This window comes from Peromyscus maniculatus, chromosome 17, assembly GCF_049852395.1.
Source record: "Peromyscus maniculatus bairdii isolate BWxNUB_F1_BW_parent chromosome 17, HU_Pman_BW_mat_3.1, whole genome shotgun sequence".
NCBI lineage: Eukaryota > Metazoa > Chordata > Mammalia > Rodentia > Cricetidae > Peromyscus > Peromyscus maniculatus.
In genome coordinates this window covers 45,650,323-45,663,286 of record NC_134868.1, presented here as the reverse complement: position 1 = coordinate 45,663,286, position 12,964 = coordinate 45,650,323, and the positions used below count along the sequence as shown (strand labels likewise).

General features: G+C 46.3%; 1 protein-coding gene across 1 annotated transcript in view; it reads left to right on the top strand.

Moving 5' to 3' along the window:
• Window positions 1–378: 378 nt before the first annotated feature.
• Window positions 379–12,964, top strand: part of Erlin2 (ER lipid raft associated 2) — a 37,660-nt gene continuing 25,074 nt past the window's right edge. The window contains exon 1 of the mRNA XM_076553580.1: window positions 379–493. The gene's annotated coding sequence lies outside the window, so the exon portion shown is untranslated. The remainder of the gene's footprint in view (window positions 494–12,964) is intronic.

Genomic DNA, 12,964 nt, shown 5'->3' with positions numbered 1-12,964 from the left:
CACACACACACACACACACACTTTACCTCTCACACACCAGACATCACTTTTCACCATATGCCCCTACCCGGAATGAAGCTGGGAACAACAGGGGTCTCTGGGGATGGAAAAGATGGAGATGAAGGAGTTCTGAGAACAGATTCTGCTTAGTTGGGGGTGGTGGGGCCGGGAAAGGAACATCAAAGAAAGTATGCTGGCATTCGGGTGGCTGAAGACCAGGAGGAGGTGTGCCAGAGGACCAGGGGGGTATGGAAAGGTGGCCTAGGGAACTGATGACAATCCTCCAGATCTCATGGTTGCCAAGGGCACAAGGCAGGCTCTGGAGGCCACCCCCTTTTCAACTTCCTCATTCCCCTCTGATCCTTGTGTGCAGAGTCACTGTCCGGCTTCCAGGCGCTGACCATCCTGTGGCCTCTCTACGCGGAAAGGGACCCTGGAAAAAGCCACGGGAGAAGAGACCAGGGCGTAACAGGGAACACACATCTACCCGGAGGTAACTCTAAACTCCAGTGGGCCAGAGGAGGGGGGGGGGGGTAAGGGAGAGGGGGTGAAGTTTTTCCACTTCCATTCGCAACTGTCAGGCGGGTGATTAATGACCAACAGGTTTGGAATCGCCTTTATTGCCAGATCAGTATTGTTGCCCGTGACAGCTAATGAGGTTGGACAGGCTTCTCCACACTGAGCTTTATGGAGCCCGTTCCGTCCCCTGCAGAGCTCACGAGCCTTGCCAGCTTTTGTGCGCTGGAATGTTCAAGCCCTACGCCCCCCCCCCCCCACACACACACACACTTCATTCCTCCACCACCACCTCCCCCAACTCCCCAACCACCATCTCACCCAGAACCTCACCCATCTACCAAGGAAGCTGGGTGGTGGAGCGCGGGCTTGGCCTGCTGGAGATACCCATCTGTGACGCCCCAATCCCCAAGGCCTCTCCCCACCCGGCCTGCAGCTTGAGCAGTTGGGCTAGAAGGAGGAAGGGGAATGGAGACAAGCACCATAGCCTAGGCGGCGGAAACAAGGCAAACGATTGTCTGAAGGCTCGCTCTGGACAGCTGCATCCGGGTCCATCACCCTTGACAACCACTCCGGGCAGCTGTAAATCTCAAGACTGATTTTTACATACTTACCATGTCAGTCTGCGATGTGTTACGGGGTGGGGGGTGGGGGTGAGGGGGGTGAGAATGGAGACGCAATCCGAGAAAGAACGCTTAAAACCATTCATAAAGATTTCTGAAGTAAGGGGCCTGCTTCAGCTAGTACGTTGGGCACTGGCTTAGTAACATGAACAGGTCCTTGGGTACCACCCCAAGAACTGATGGGGGGGGTGGAGGAAAAAAAAATCAAAAACTATTTTAACCCTCCCCTTAATGTAGATCCACAAAGCCAAGCTTAAGTTCAGAAATCAAGATGGCCCTCATCTGAGGGCTAAGGCGTTAAGGAAACACTGGTTTTGTTTTCTTCACTCTTACAAATAATATTTACCTTTGTGCTGGTCCACATCTTGATACGGTTAAGCACATGCTTGCCTGTGGTTTAATATTTGAAGGAGTTGGAGCAATGTAATAAGCAAACAGCTTAAGAGGGCCAGAAAGACCCCCTCAGCTTAAAAATCTATTACTTTTCAGTGTGATATAAATGCATTTTGCTTCTGCTTACAGCAATTTCCTAGTTTGCTCTTATTAAACCAGGAGACGGCTTAGCAGAGGTCTTGATTTATGAAACACATACTAGATTCATTAAAACCTTAAAAGATTTAATACATTTTATCAGGACATTAAATCTGGGCAGGCTTTTTAAATCAAATACCTGCCATATTTCATTCCCCACGCCCTGCACACTTACTTAAGAACACTGAAATGTGGACTGACAAACGTTATGAGTATTTCAGGCCTGATTTCCAAGTGCATTAAAGTCTTCCCTCCCAGGATTTACAGCCCAACCTCTCCCCAAGCTTGATCTTCCCAAGGAGCACGTGATTCGTCTCTTTGGAATTTGGTTCAGGAGGATGGGCTAGACATATGTATTTCCTACGTCACACAAATGTTCCATCTCACCCCATCACCAATCAGCAACCAGGGCTTCTCACCCTTCCTAATGCTGTGATCCTTTGATACAGTTCCTCATGTTGTGGTGACCCCCAACCATACAATTAGTTTTGTTGTTACTTTGTAACTGTAATTTTGCTATTGTTATGAATCATAATATAAATATTTTTGGAGATGGAGGTTTGCCAAAGGGGTCACAACTCACAGACTGAAAACTGCCACCCTAGACAGTGGATTCTGTTCTCTTGAGTTCTATATGAACTCACCCTTCCCATCAGCCATCTTCCTCTGGAATTCCTCAGGGGCTCTGTGGGTTTGATCTTCCATACGCCCCCAAAGGCAGTCACCAGGTTGGGGCGTGGGGAAACGATTGGGGCACTGGACCTCATGGAAGTTAGGTCACTAGAGAAGTGCTCTCAGGAGGGTTAATAGAGCCCTGGTCCCTTGCTCTCCTCTCTCCTCTCTGGCTCCTTCCCAGTCAGCATGAGGCACATTAATCTCCTCCCACCACACATCCCTGCCATGACATATTGTACCTACCAGACCAAAAGCAATGTGACCCAGCAGTCACAGATGAAACCTCTGACGCCACAAACCAAAATAAACCTTTGCTCCTTTGAGTTCTTTACCTTAGGTATTTTTTATCACCGTAGTGGAAAGCGAACACGTTCCTTCCACGAACCCGGGCCCACGTCTCCGCCATTCTCAACTCTTATGATACAGTCCACGAAAAGCCACAGCAGTACAAACATATCATACTTGGGAAGCCTGCAAGAGGATGCCTTCTTGTTCTTAATCCCTCACTTTTATTTATTTATTTATTTATTTATTTATTTATTTATTTATTTATTTTATAATTAATTTAATTTTACATATCAGCCACAGATTTCTCCTGTCCTCCCTCCTCCCACACCCCAGCCTTCCCCCCCCATCCTCCCTCTATTCCCACCTCCTCCAAGGCAAGGTCTCCCCTTTAATCCCAGCAATCCCTCACTTTTAAAACCTCACACTGGTGCTTCTCAGCTGGGACACGTCTGTGACAATACACAGGGGTGGAGACAAACAGTTGGCAACACCTGGAACACATTTTCTGTCACAACTGGGCGAGGCAGAATGCTACTGGCCCCTAGAGATAGACACCAGAGCTCCCTCTCATCATCTGACACTGCACAGGAGAGTTCCCTGCTCTGTACTTGTCAGGAGGAGGGGAAGGGAGAGTTCTCTGTCCAGGGTCACTAGCTCCATGGATTATCATGGCAGGCAGCAGGTACACAGTGGGGCAAAGCTGCTCAGCTCATCATGGTGGTCAGGAGCAGCGAGTGCAAAGCCCCTCCTCCCAACCCATTCATCTGTGAACCTGTCAGCATGCTGAGCCATTGATTATATCAGAGCCTACACAGTCCATTCACCTCCCAAAGGCCCCCACCTCTTGTAGTTGAAAGTTTTCCTGTGTCCTGCCCAGTCTTCAGCCGCTCAGACCCAAGTAAACACACAGAGGCTTATATTAATTAAAACTGCTCGGCCATTAGCTCAGGCCTGCCACTGACTAGCTCTTACACTTGAACTCGGCCCATTTCTGTTAATCTATATGTCACCACATGTTCCGTGGCTTTACCTGTGTGCCATTACATGCTGCCCCCTGGATGGCAGGCTGACATCTCCTGACTCAGCCATCCTCTTCCCAGAATTCTCCTTGTCTGCTTATCCCGCCTATACTTCCTGCCTGGCTACTGGTCAATCAGCATTTTATTTATCAACCAATTAGAGCAATGTAGATTCACAGCATACAGAACATCCCACATCAACCTCTAAACACGGAAACTTGGGAGGATACAAAGGAGTCAAAACCCAGTGACAGATATCAGGGGCTCTTTGTTCCTTATGTGCTTCCATTGCTTATTTTAGAACCAGCTGCTTTCCTACACAACACCAACAACAAATAACCAAACAGTTCTAGAGCAGGCTGGACATTTTACTCAATGGTCAATGGATGGAGAAGAGCCCAGGATATAAATGCATCCCCTCCAAGGTCCAGGACTGGATTTTTACTAAGAGTAGGTTGTGAGGGGTGTGGTACCTACATTGTTCTCAGAGGCTGTCATGGAGAACAAAGGGGATTTCCAGGGGTCAGGGAACTACTTCTTTTCTTCTCCAGTTCTGGGCATGGGCATGGTCAAACCTACTACACGGTAGCAGAACTACAGTTTGCAAAATCACTATGGCACCCAAATCAGACGAAAGCATTCTGGATTCACCCGGGCAGCTAGAATGTGTGATAGCTTGCTGGTCGTTGGTGGGAGCACTTGGCTATTAGCATCTGGTTTTAACTTATTCGAGTAAGCCCTACAGCTGACACAACACCAGGCCATCAGTAGTCTCAAGGCTCAGTCAAGCATCACAGTCAAACTGCAGCTTATAGCTGGTCCTTGTTTCAATGAATGTTTGTTGAATTAAACCAGATTTCTATCCTGATACCGCAACACGCTTCCAAGTTACAAGTGTGCAGGAGAAAGTATTGGATTTGGAATTGAGAGATTCTGCCCAAGACCCAGAAGTATGCCTAAGATGCTTTGGGCACGGAAGAATGTTAGGAAGAGCTTCAAAGACAAATAAGATTTGGTGTAGCAACACACGAACACACATACACACACACACACACACACACACACACACACACACACACACACAGGTATCAAAAAAGCTGGAGGTGTAGGGAGGGGATCACATTAAAAAGTCTGTAGGATGAGATAAAAGATTTAAAGATTTTTCTATGGAGAACCTATTATTGCATATTTAAGTATAAAAATACAGTCACAGCCAGGCAATGGTGGTACACACCTTTAATCCCAGCACTCGGGAGGCAGAGCCAGGCAGATCTCTGTGAGTTCAAGGCCAGCCTGGTCTACAGAGCGAGATCTGGACAGGCACTGAAACTACACAGAGAAACCCTGTCTTGAAAAACCAATACACATACACACACACACACACACACACACACACACACACACACACACACAGAGTCACACCAGGTGGTGGTGGTACATGCTTTTGATCCCAGCATGTGGGAGGCAGAAGCAGGCAGATCTCTGTGAGTTTGAGGCGAGCCTGGTCTACAGAGCAAGTTCCAGGACAACCAGGGCTACACAGAGAAACCCTTTCTCTAAAAAACAAATAATAATAATAATAATAATAATAATAATAATAATAATAATAATAATAAAAAGAAAAATATTTTGCAGTGCTGGGATACAGTCCAGGGTCTCATGCACACTAAGCATACTGACACCCAACCCGTAGCATCTAGATTTTCAGCAATATTCACCCAAACCTTGCCTTCGGGACCAAACATTCTGAAAGGTGACTTCTACTCTCTCTTTCAGAGCCTACAGAAAGAAATACCTAAATTGGACAAAACCTTTTTCTAGCAATTTCTACTTTTGTAATGTAAAAGAACTAAAGCAAAGACTGTGAGGGTCCCCGGCCCTTTGGAGTTCGGCTGGCAGTGACTTTTAAAATGAGCTCTAGTTGGGAAAGAGGTTGGCTCTCTCTTAGGAGAGGCACGCTCGCTTTGGTAAGGGGATCAACCAGGTAGCACCCCAGAGATCAGAGAGGGGGATTTCTGGGAACAGCATTATGTCCTTTTCCTGTTTCTCACTGTTTTGATCTTGAGTGTCATCCAGAGACTGGTGTGCTTGGCATGGTCTAACCTGTGGTATTATCAGGCAGTGGTAGAAACTTCAGTAGGTAAGGCCTAGTAAAAGGAAGTTAGGTGACTGGAGACCTGCCCTTGAAAGAGTTAGGTCAGTACCTTCATGCCTCTTCGACCTCACTTTCCCCATGCTATACAGGGCTACAACAGTCCCAAAGCCACAAAGCCAAGTGACCATGAAATGAAACTAGAAGCCAGAGTAAACCCCTTAGGTTAATGATCTCAGGTATTTGTCACGGTGATGGAGGACGAACATACTGCCACAATCTGCAGCTACACACACACACATACACACACACACACACACACACACACACACATCATGCACATGCAAATAATAACAGCAACAATTTTTTAAAATAAAATTTGAAAAGTGAACCAGAAGCCATTTGCATTCTGCTACTGCAATTCACAAGCTTTGGGATCGTGCTGGCTGGTTTTCTATCAACTGGACACAAGCTAAAGGCATCTGAGAGGAGGGAACCTTGGGTAAGAAAATACCTCCATAAGATGGGGCTGTAGGCAAGCCGGCGGGGCATTTTCTTAATTAGTGATTGATGGGGGAGGGCCCTGCCCATTTTTCATGGTGCCGCCACTGGGTGGAGGGCCTGGATTCTATAAGAAAGCGGGTTGAGTTCCAGGACAGCCAGAGTGGTTACACAGAGAAACCCTGTCTCAAAAAAAAGCAGGGAGGGAGGGAGGGAGAGAGAGAGAGAGAGAGAGAGAGAGAGAGAGAGAGAGAGAGAGAGAGAGAGAGAGAGAGAGAAAGAGAGAAAGAAAGAAAGAAAGAAAGAAAGAAAGAAAGGAAGGAAGGAAGGAAGGAAGGAAGGAAGGAAGGAAGAAAGAAAGAAAGAAAGAAAGAAAGAAAGAAAGAAAGAAAGAAAGAAAGAAAGAAAGAAAGAAAGAAAGAAAGAAAGAAAGAAAGAAAAAGAGGAAGGAAGAAAGCAGGCTGAGCAAGCCATGAGGAGCAAGCCAGTAATCAGCACCCCTCCATGGCCTCTGTATCAGCTCCTGCCTCCAGGTTCCTGCCCTGTTTGAGAGCCTGTCCTGACTTCCTTCGATGATAACCATGATGTGGAAGTGTAAGCCAAAAAATCCTTTTCTTCCTCATGGTACTTTAATAATGGTGTTTCATCACAGCAATAGAAACCCTGACTAGGACAGGAATCTTAGTCAGTCCCTTAACTTCTTCAAGTTCGGCTCCCTCTAACGTGGAGTTTTAGGATTAACTTTAAGACTATGCAAAATAAGAAAGCCTAAGTCTTCAGGCCTTATATAAAGACAATACTCAAAAATGCTTCATGAAATCTGTTTGGTAAATACTTATCACAGTATAATTGCCACGACCTTTATCCCTTCTTCTGATAAAACATTCCATTTTTTAAAAATGCCTTTGCATTAATTTATTTGGTGTGTATATGTGGGCGTGCAATATGTCACAACACACATCAGAAGCAAGAGGACAGCTTGCAGGGGTCAGCTCTCTCCTTTTCCCATGTGTGTTTCAGGAACTGAACTCAGGTAGGCAGGCTTGGCAGCAAGCATCCTTCCCTGCTGAGCCGTTTCTCCAGGTCCAGAGACTTGATTTAGTTATTACTCAATACCACATAACTCTAAGCTTATCCCTGTCTCATCTTCTGTCAGGTAAACAATCTGAACCCACAAACACGCAAGGACATGAGAAACCTGCCACTTAAAAATCAGTACTTTATGAATCCTTCTACAAAGCACCACGAGTTGGGTTTTTCCTTAATCCTTGCAATGATATTAGACGGCCTGTGATGTTATTACCTCCATTTTATGGACAAAGAAAATGAGACACAGATAGGGTAAGTCATTTTCCCAAGGTTGACATGGCTAATAAAAATGGAAGCCATGGTTAAAAGTCAGATGCTAAGGGGTGCTGGGTACCTGAGCTTAACTACTACTCAGTGCTGTGAGCTTCAAGAGACTGCCTTTTAAGCATTTTGTTGAAGAAATCATCAAGCTTACCTGCTTGGGAACTTTGGATACTGAGTCTTTGATTAAAGGGCTTTTCTGATAACCACAGACTGTATTAGTTAGGGTTGCTATTGCTGTGAAGAGACACCATGACCACAGCAGCTGTTATAAAGGAAAACATTATTGGGGCTCCCTTACAGTTTCAGATGGCTAGTCCATTATCCTCATGGTGGGACATGGCAGCATGCAGGCAGACATGGTGCTGGAAAGATAGCTGAGAGTACTACATCTTGATCAACAGGCAACAGGAAGTGAACTGTGTCCCACACTGGGTGTGGCTTGAGCATATGAGACCTCAAAGCCTGCCCCTGTAGTGACATAATTCCTCCAACAAGGCCACACCTCCTAATAGTGCCACTCCCTATAGGCCAAGAATTTGAGCTAGGTCTTCTGAATAGATTGTGTAGCTGGATGTTCTTGAGGGATTCCTAACAGTTGGAGTGTGTGTGTGTGTGGGGGGGTAATCTCTGACTCTTTTGCCTGCTCTTGGGACCCTTTTCCTCCCATTGGGTTGCCTCATCCAGCCTTGATATGAGGGTTTGTGCCTAGTCTTACTGTAACTCATTATGCCATGTTCAGTTGATATCCCTGGAAGCCTTGTTCTTTTTGTTTGTTTGTTTTGAAGGGAAACGGAGGAGGAATGGATCTGGGAGAGAGGGGAAGTGTGGGGAGGAAACTGGAAGGAATGGAGGAAAGGAAAACTGCAGTTGGGATGCAATGTATGAAAGAAGAATAAAAGAAAAAATTTTTAAAGAAAGAAAGGGCGGGAGCGGTGGTGGGAGGAAGCAGGACAGGGGAATCCGTGGTTGATATGTAAAAACGAATAGAAAATCTCTTAATAGAAAGAAAACTTTAAAAAGGGTGGGGGCTTTTTGGAGCTACACAGTCATCTACCGCACCCCTCCACCCCCACCTTTAGACAGGGCCACTAATCCCACTCACAGTTCACCCCAGCGTTTAACAAGAAATTCCTAAATCACAATTAAGATGTTTGCCGGGCGGTGGTGGCACGCACCTTTAATCCCAGCACTCGGGAGGCAGAGCCAGACGGATCTCTGTGAGTTCGAGGCCAGCCTGGGCTTTCAAGTGAGTTCCAGGAAAGGCGCAAAGCTACACAGAGAAACCCTGTCTCAATAATAATAATAATAATAATAATAATAATAATAATAATATTTTATGCTGTAGACTGGGCCTGTTCACCAGGTTGATAAGCCTCAGTATTTTCACTTTTCATGTATTCACTCAACTGTATTTTTAAGATTAAGGTCCCCTGTGTAGCCCAGGTTTGCCTGTGCTATCAATCCCCCTGCCTCATCATACCAAATGCTGGGATTACAGATGTGTGTCATCGTGACAGACTCACTCAACTATTATCACTAAGCACACCTAGTATGTGAGAATGAGATAACCTGCTGCTAGGATCAACCAAGAAATTGGCCACATGTGTCTGTCTGTGTGCTGGGGCAGAGGGGCACAGGTCCCTGGACAACACCATGCAACCCATTCATGGGTTTGACAATATAATGCTGGTATATCCCAACATAAACTCACCCAGGGAAAAGAGGTTGGCCCATCCCAAAGATGACTGAAAAATCTACACTTTCTATGAGAATATGTAAGAATTAAGTTTGTGGGGAGAAACAAAAATGAGAATTCAGACGACCTCAAACAGCTGAAGCCAGCTTTATTTAACGCCAGAGAGGCGCCTTCTCAAGTTCTGACCCCACCCCTGGACAGAGCACAGGACCCAGTCACTCGGTGAGCAGAGTCCAGGAGACTGCAGATAACATGCTTCAAGCTGGGGATTTTGTAGCTTAGGGGCAGAAGGAGGTGGGAATTCATCTGGGGCAGAATGGGGAGGTAGCTGGTTCCCTTAGACAAGCTGTTTTGGAAACTACGGGATCTGTGGTCTCCTTTTGCAAACACCAGGTGTCTGGGGGAGGGGGCAGCTGCTTTTCTTCCACAGTCTCCAAACATCTGGCTTCCTGGAACTCTGAGGTAGGTTTCAGGGTCTTGACTTTGGTATGGGATGAGGGTGTGTGTGTGTTGGGGAGGGGGTGTCCTTTATTATAGATCCTTTTCTTTTTTTAAGATTTCTTTATTTATTATGCATACAGTATCCTGACTACATGTTTGTCTGCACACCAGAAGAGGGCACCAGATCTCATTACAGATGGTTGTGAGCCACCATGTGGTTGCTGGGAATTGAACTCAGGACCTCTGGAAGAGGAGCCAGTGCTCTTAACCTCTGAGCCATCTCTCCAGCCCTCCAGACCCTTTCTATATAAATGATAGAGATGTCATTTTTCTGTCTAGCTACTTCCTCCTGGTTGGGGGTGGGGGGGGGCGCAGTGACTCTAGGGGCTCTGAGTCTGGAGTGACTCTACTCTAAAAGAAGTATTGCTTTGGTTTGGTCTTGTGGGATAGACCAAGTGACAGCAGTGAGGTGACCTAAGAGGAGCTTCTGTGAAAGGTTTAAAAAACAAGGCAAAAGTGTGAGCATGAGGGCGGCGGCGGTGGCGCACGCCTTTAATCCCAGCCCTAGGGAGGCAGAGCCAGGCGGATCTCTGTGAGTTCGAGGCCAGCCTGGGCTACCAAGTGAGTTCCAGGAGAGGTGCAAAGCTACGCAGAGAAACCCTGTCTCGAAAAACCAAAAAAAAAAAAATTGTGAGCATGAAGAGGGATCCAGAGGAAGAGGTGAGTGTGGGAGGAGCCAGGATGGGTGGACTCAGGAGCCAACCAGAGGACAAGACTCACAGCTGGAGTTTTAGTACCTGGTCCCTGAGCCTTTGGGCCCCCATCCCTAGCAAGCTTTGATTTGCTGATGTAAAAGCAGCAGCGTTCCTACAGGACAGTGTGAACCCCTCTGTGGGCTGCATTACTGAGGTCCAGCTCTCAGCGCAGCAGCCAGAGGCAAATTGATTTTGAATGGCGGTCATCTGACAGCCGAGTTAAGCAGCTTAGACTTTAAGGACCCAAGGACAAACCTGGAATGATCGGGAGAAATGGCCCCACCACAACAGTGGTTCTCAACCTGTGGGTTGCGACCCCTTTGAGGGAATGTCAAAAGACCCTTCCACAGAGGTCGAATATCAGATATCCTGCATATCAGATATTTACATTACAATTCATAATAGCAGCAAAATTACAGGTATGAAATGGCAACAAAATAATTTCATGGTTGGAGGTCACCACAACATGAGGAACTGTTTTTAAGGGTCACAGCATTAGGAAGGTTGAGAACCTCTAATCTACAAGGACAGGCTGTTATTGGAACGTGTGGCCAGCCATAAATTTTTTTTTTTTTTAAACAAATCAAATAGCTGGATGGTGGATGGGACACAAACCCCATCAGGAGTAAGTTGCATGCTGGCCTCAACTCAGGAGAAGGATGGGTGGGGAAATAAGACTTGCCAGAGTCTGTCACTTCTGTTCCCAGCTGTTCAGGCTGGACTAGTGAAACCTCCTCCTTATCTACAGGGAAGATGGATCACTCCTTGTCTCTCACATGACAGAGGGATGGATTCTCTTTCCCAGTGGGGGATCTTGGAGTCTGTATCCACATTCTAAATAACTCGAGCAATGGAGAGGTAAATAACAATTACTCTGCACTCAGTGTCTCCCAAACTGATGTAAGATGATGCCGTAAACAGAGGCATCTTGTACCTAAGCCTACTGACTGGCATGGGACCTGCATGCTAGCTCAAATTGGCCACGCCTTTATCCTGGTCTTCACGTTTCCTCCTCCTAGCAAAGCTAATCTCAGGGCCAAGAGCTCAATATCTGATTCTCTACGAATCCCCAGGGGAGCTCCACGTAAATATATCGCTCTACCAAAGGGCGAGTCGGCGCAGCAGGCTGAACCATGGACACTCATTCAAACTCTAAGTCACAGTGTCATCCCATGGATCCACCACACACACCGGGGTAATGAGAACAACCCTGCCTGAGGAAGAAGGGTTGTGGACTGGAAAACTTCACCAGCCCCTTTGAGTGCCCCTCCCAGGGGACTCAAGGGACATTTGCGGACAGGGCTAATAGTGCTCCTTCTTCTCTTCGGGCTCATGCTACTGTCGACTCTAGTGCTTTCCAGAGGGCTAGCCACCACAGCTCCCTAGGATTGGATTCACAAAAAATGAAGGTAGCCCCCCGACTGTCCTGGAACTTGCTCTGTAGACCAGGCTGGCCTCGAACCCAGAGATCCTCCTGCCTTTGGCTCTTGAATGCTGGGGTTAAAGGCATGCACCACCACTGCCCAGTTTAAGCAAGCTCATTTATTTATTTATTTATTTATTATTTATGTACACGGTGTTCTGCCTGCATGTGTCCCTTCAGGCCAGAAGAGGGCACCAGATATCATTACAGGTGACTATGAGCCACCATATGGGTGCTGGGAACTGAACTCATGACCTCTGGAAGAGCAGTCAGTGCTCTTAACCCCTGAGCCATCTATCTCTCCAGCCCTACAAGCTCATTTTTATCATAAAGAATATAATCATAGGAGAGAACAGTCAAGATGGTTTTCGTAAGGATAAAGATGGAGTAGGGGGGATGGCTCAGCAGTAAAGAGCACCAGCTGCTCTTCAGAGGACCCAGGTTCAATTCCCAGCACCCACACAGTGGCTCAAAGCTGTCTGTAGCTCCAGCTCCAAAGGATCTGGCTTCCTCCTCTGGCCTCCGTGGGCACTACACGCATATAGTGTGTAGACAGACATTCATGGTGACAATATGCCCATACAATAAAATAAAAATATTTTAAAATAAAAATATGTACAGTTAATCATTACCATAGCTACTGTTGTGACTCAGTTTCTCCAAAGGGTTAAAGCTTAACGACATTAATAAAGACATAAGTGATTAGACATACATTTTAAAGTCAGTTTTTGTCAACATGGACAGAGTACCATCACTTTAAGAATTAACAAACTTGCCTCAAGACATCCTCTGCAAACCTTGTGGAACTTATTTGGACTTTTTGTGACTTGGTTTTAAAATTTTATGGTTTTGTTTGGTCTCACAGATCCTGGGTGAAGGAGTTTACATCTTTTTTTTTTATTAAAGATTTATTTATTATTATGTATACAGTGTTCTGTTTGTATATATGTCTGCACGCCAGAAGAGGGCACCAGATCTCATTACAGATGGTTGTAAGCCACCATGTGGTTGCTGGGAATTGAACTCAAGACCTCTGGAAGATCAGTCAGTG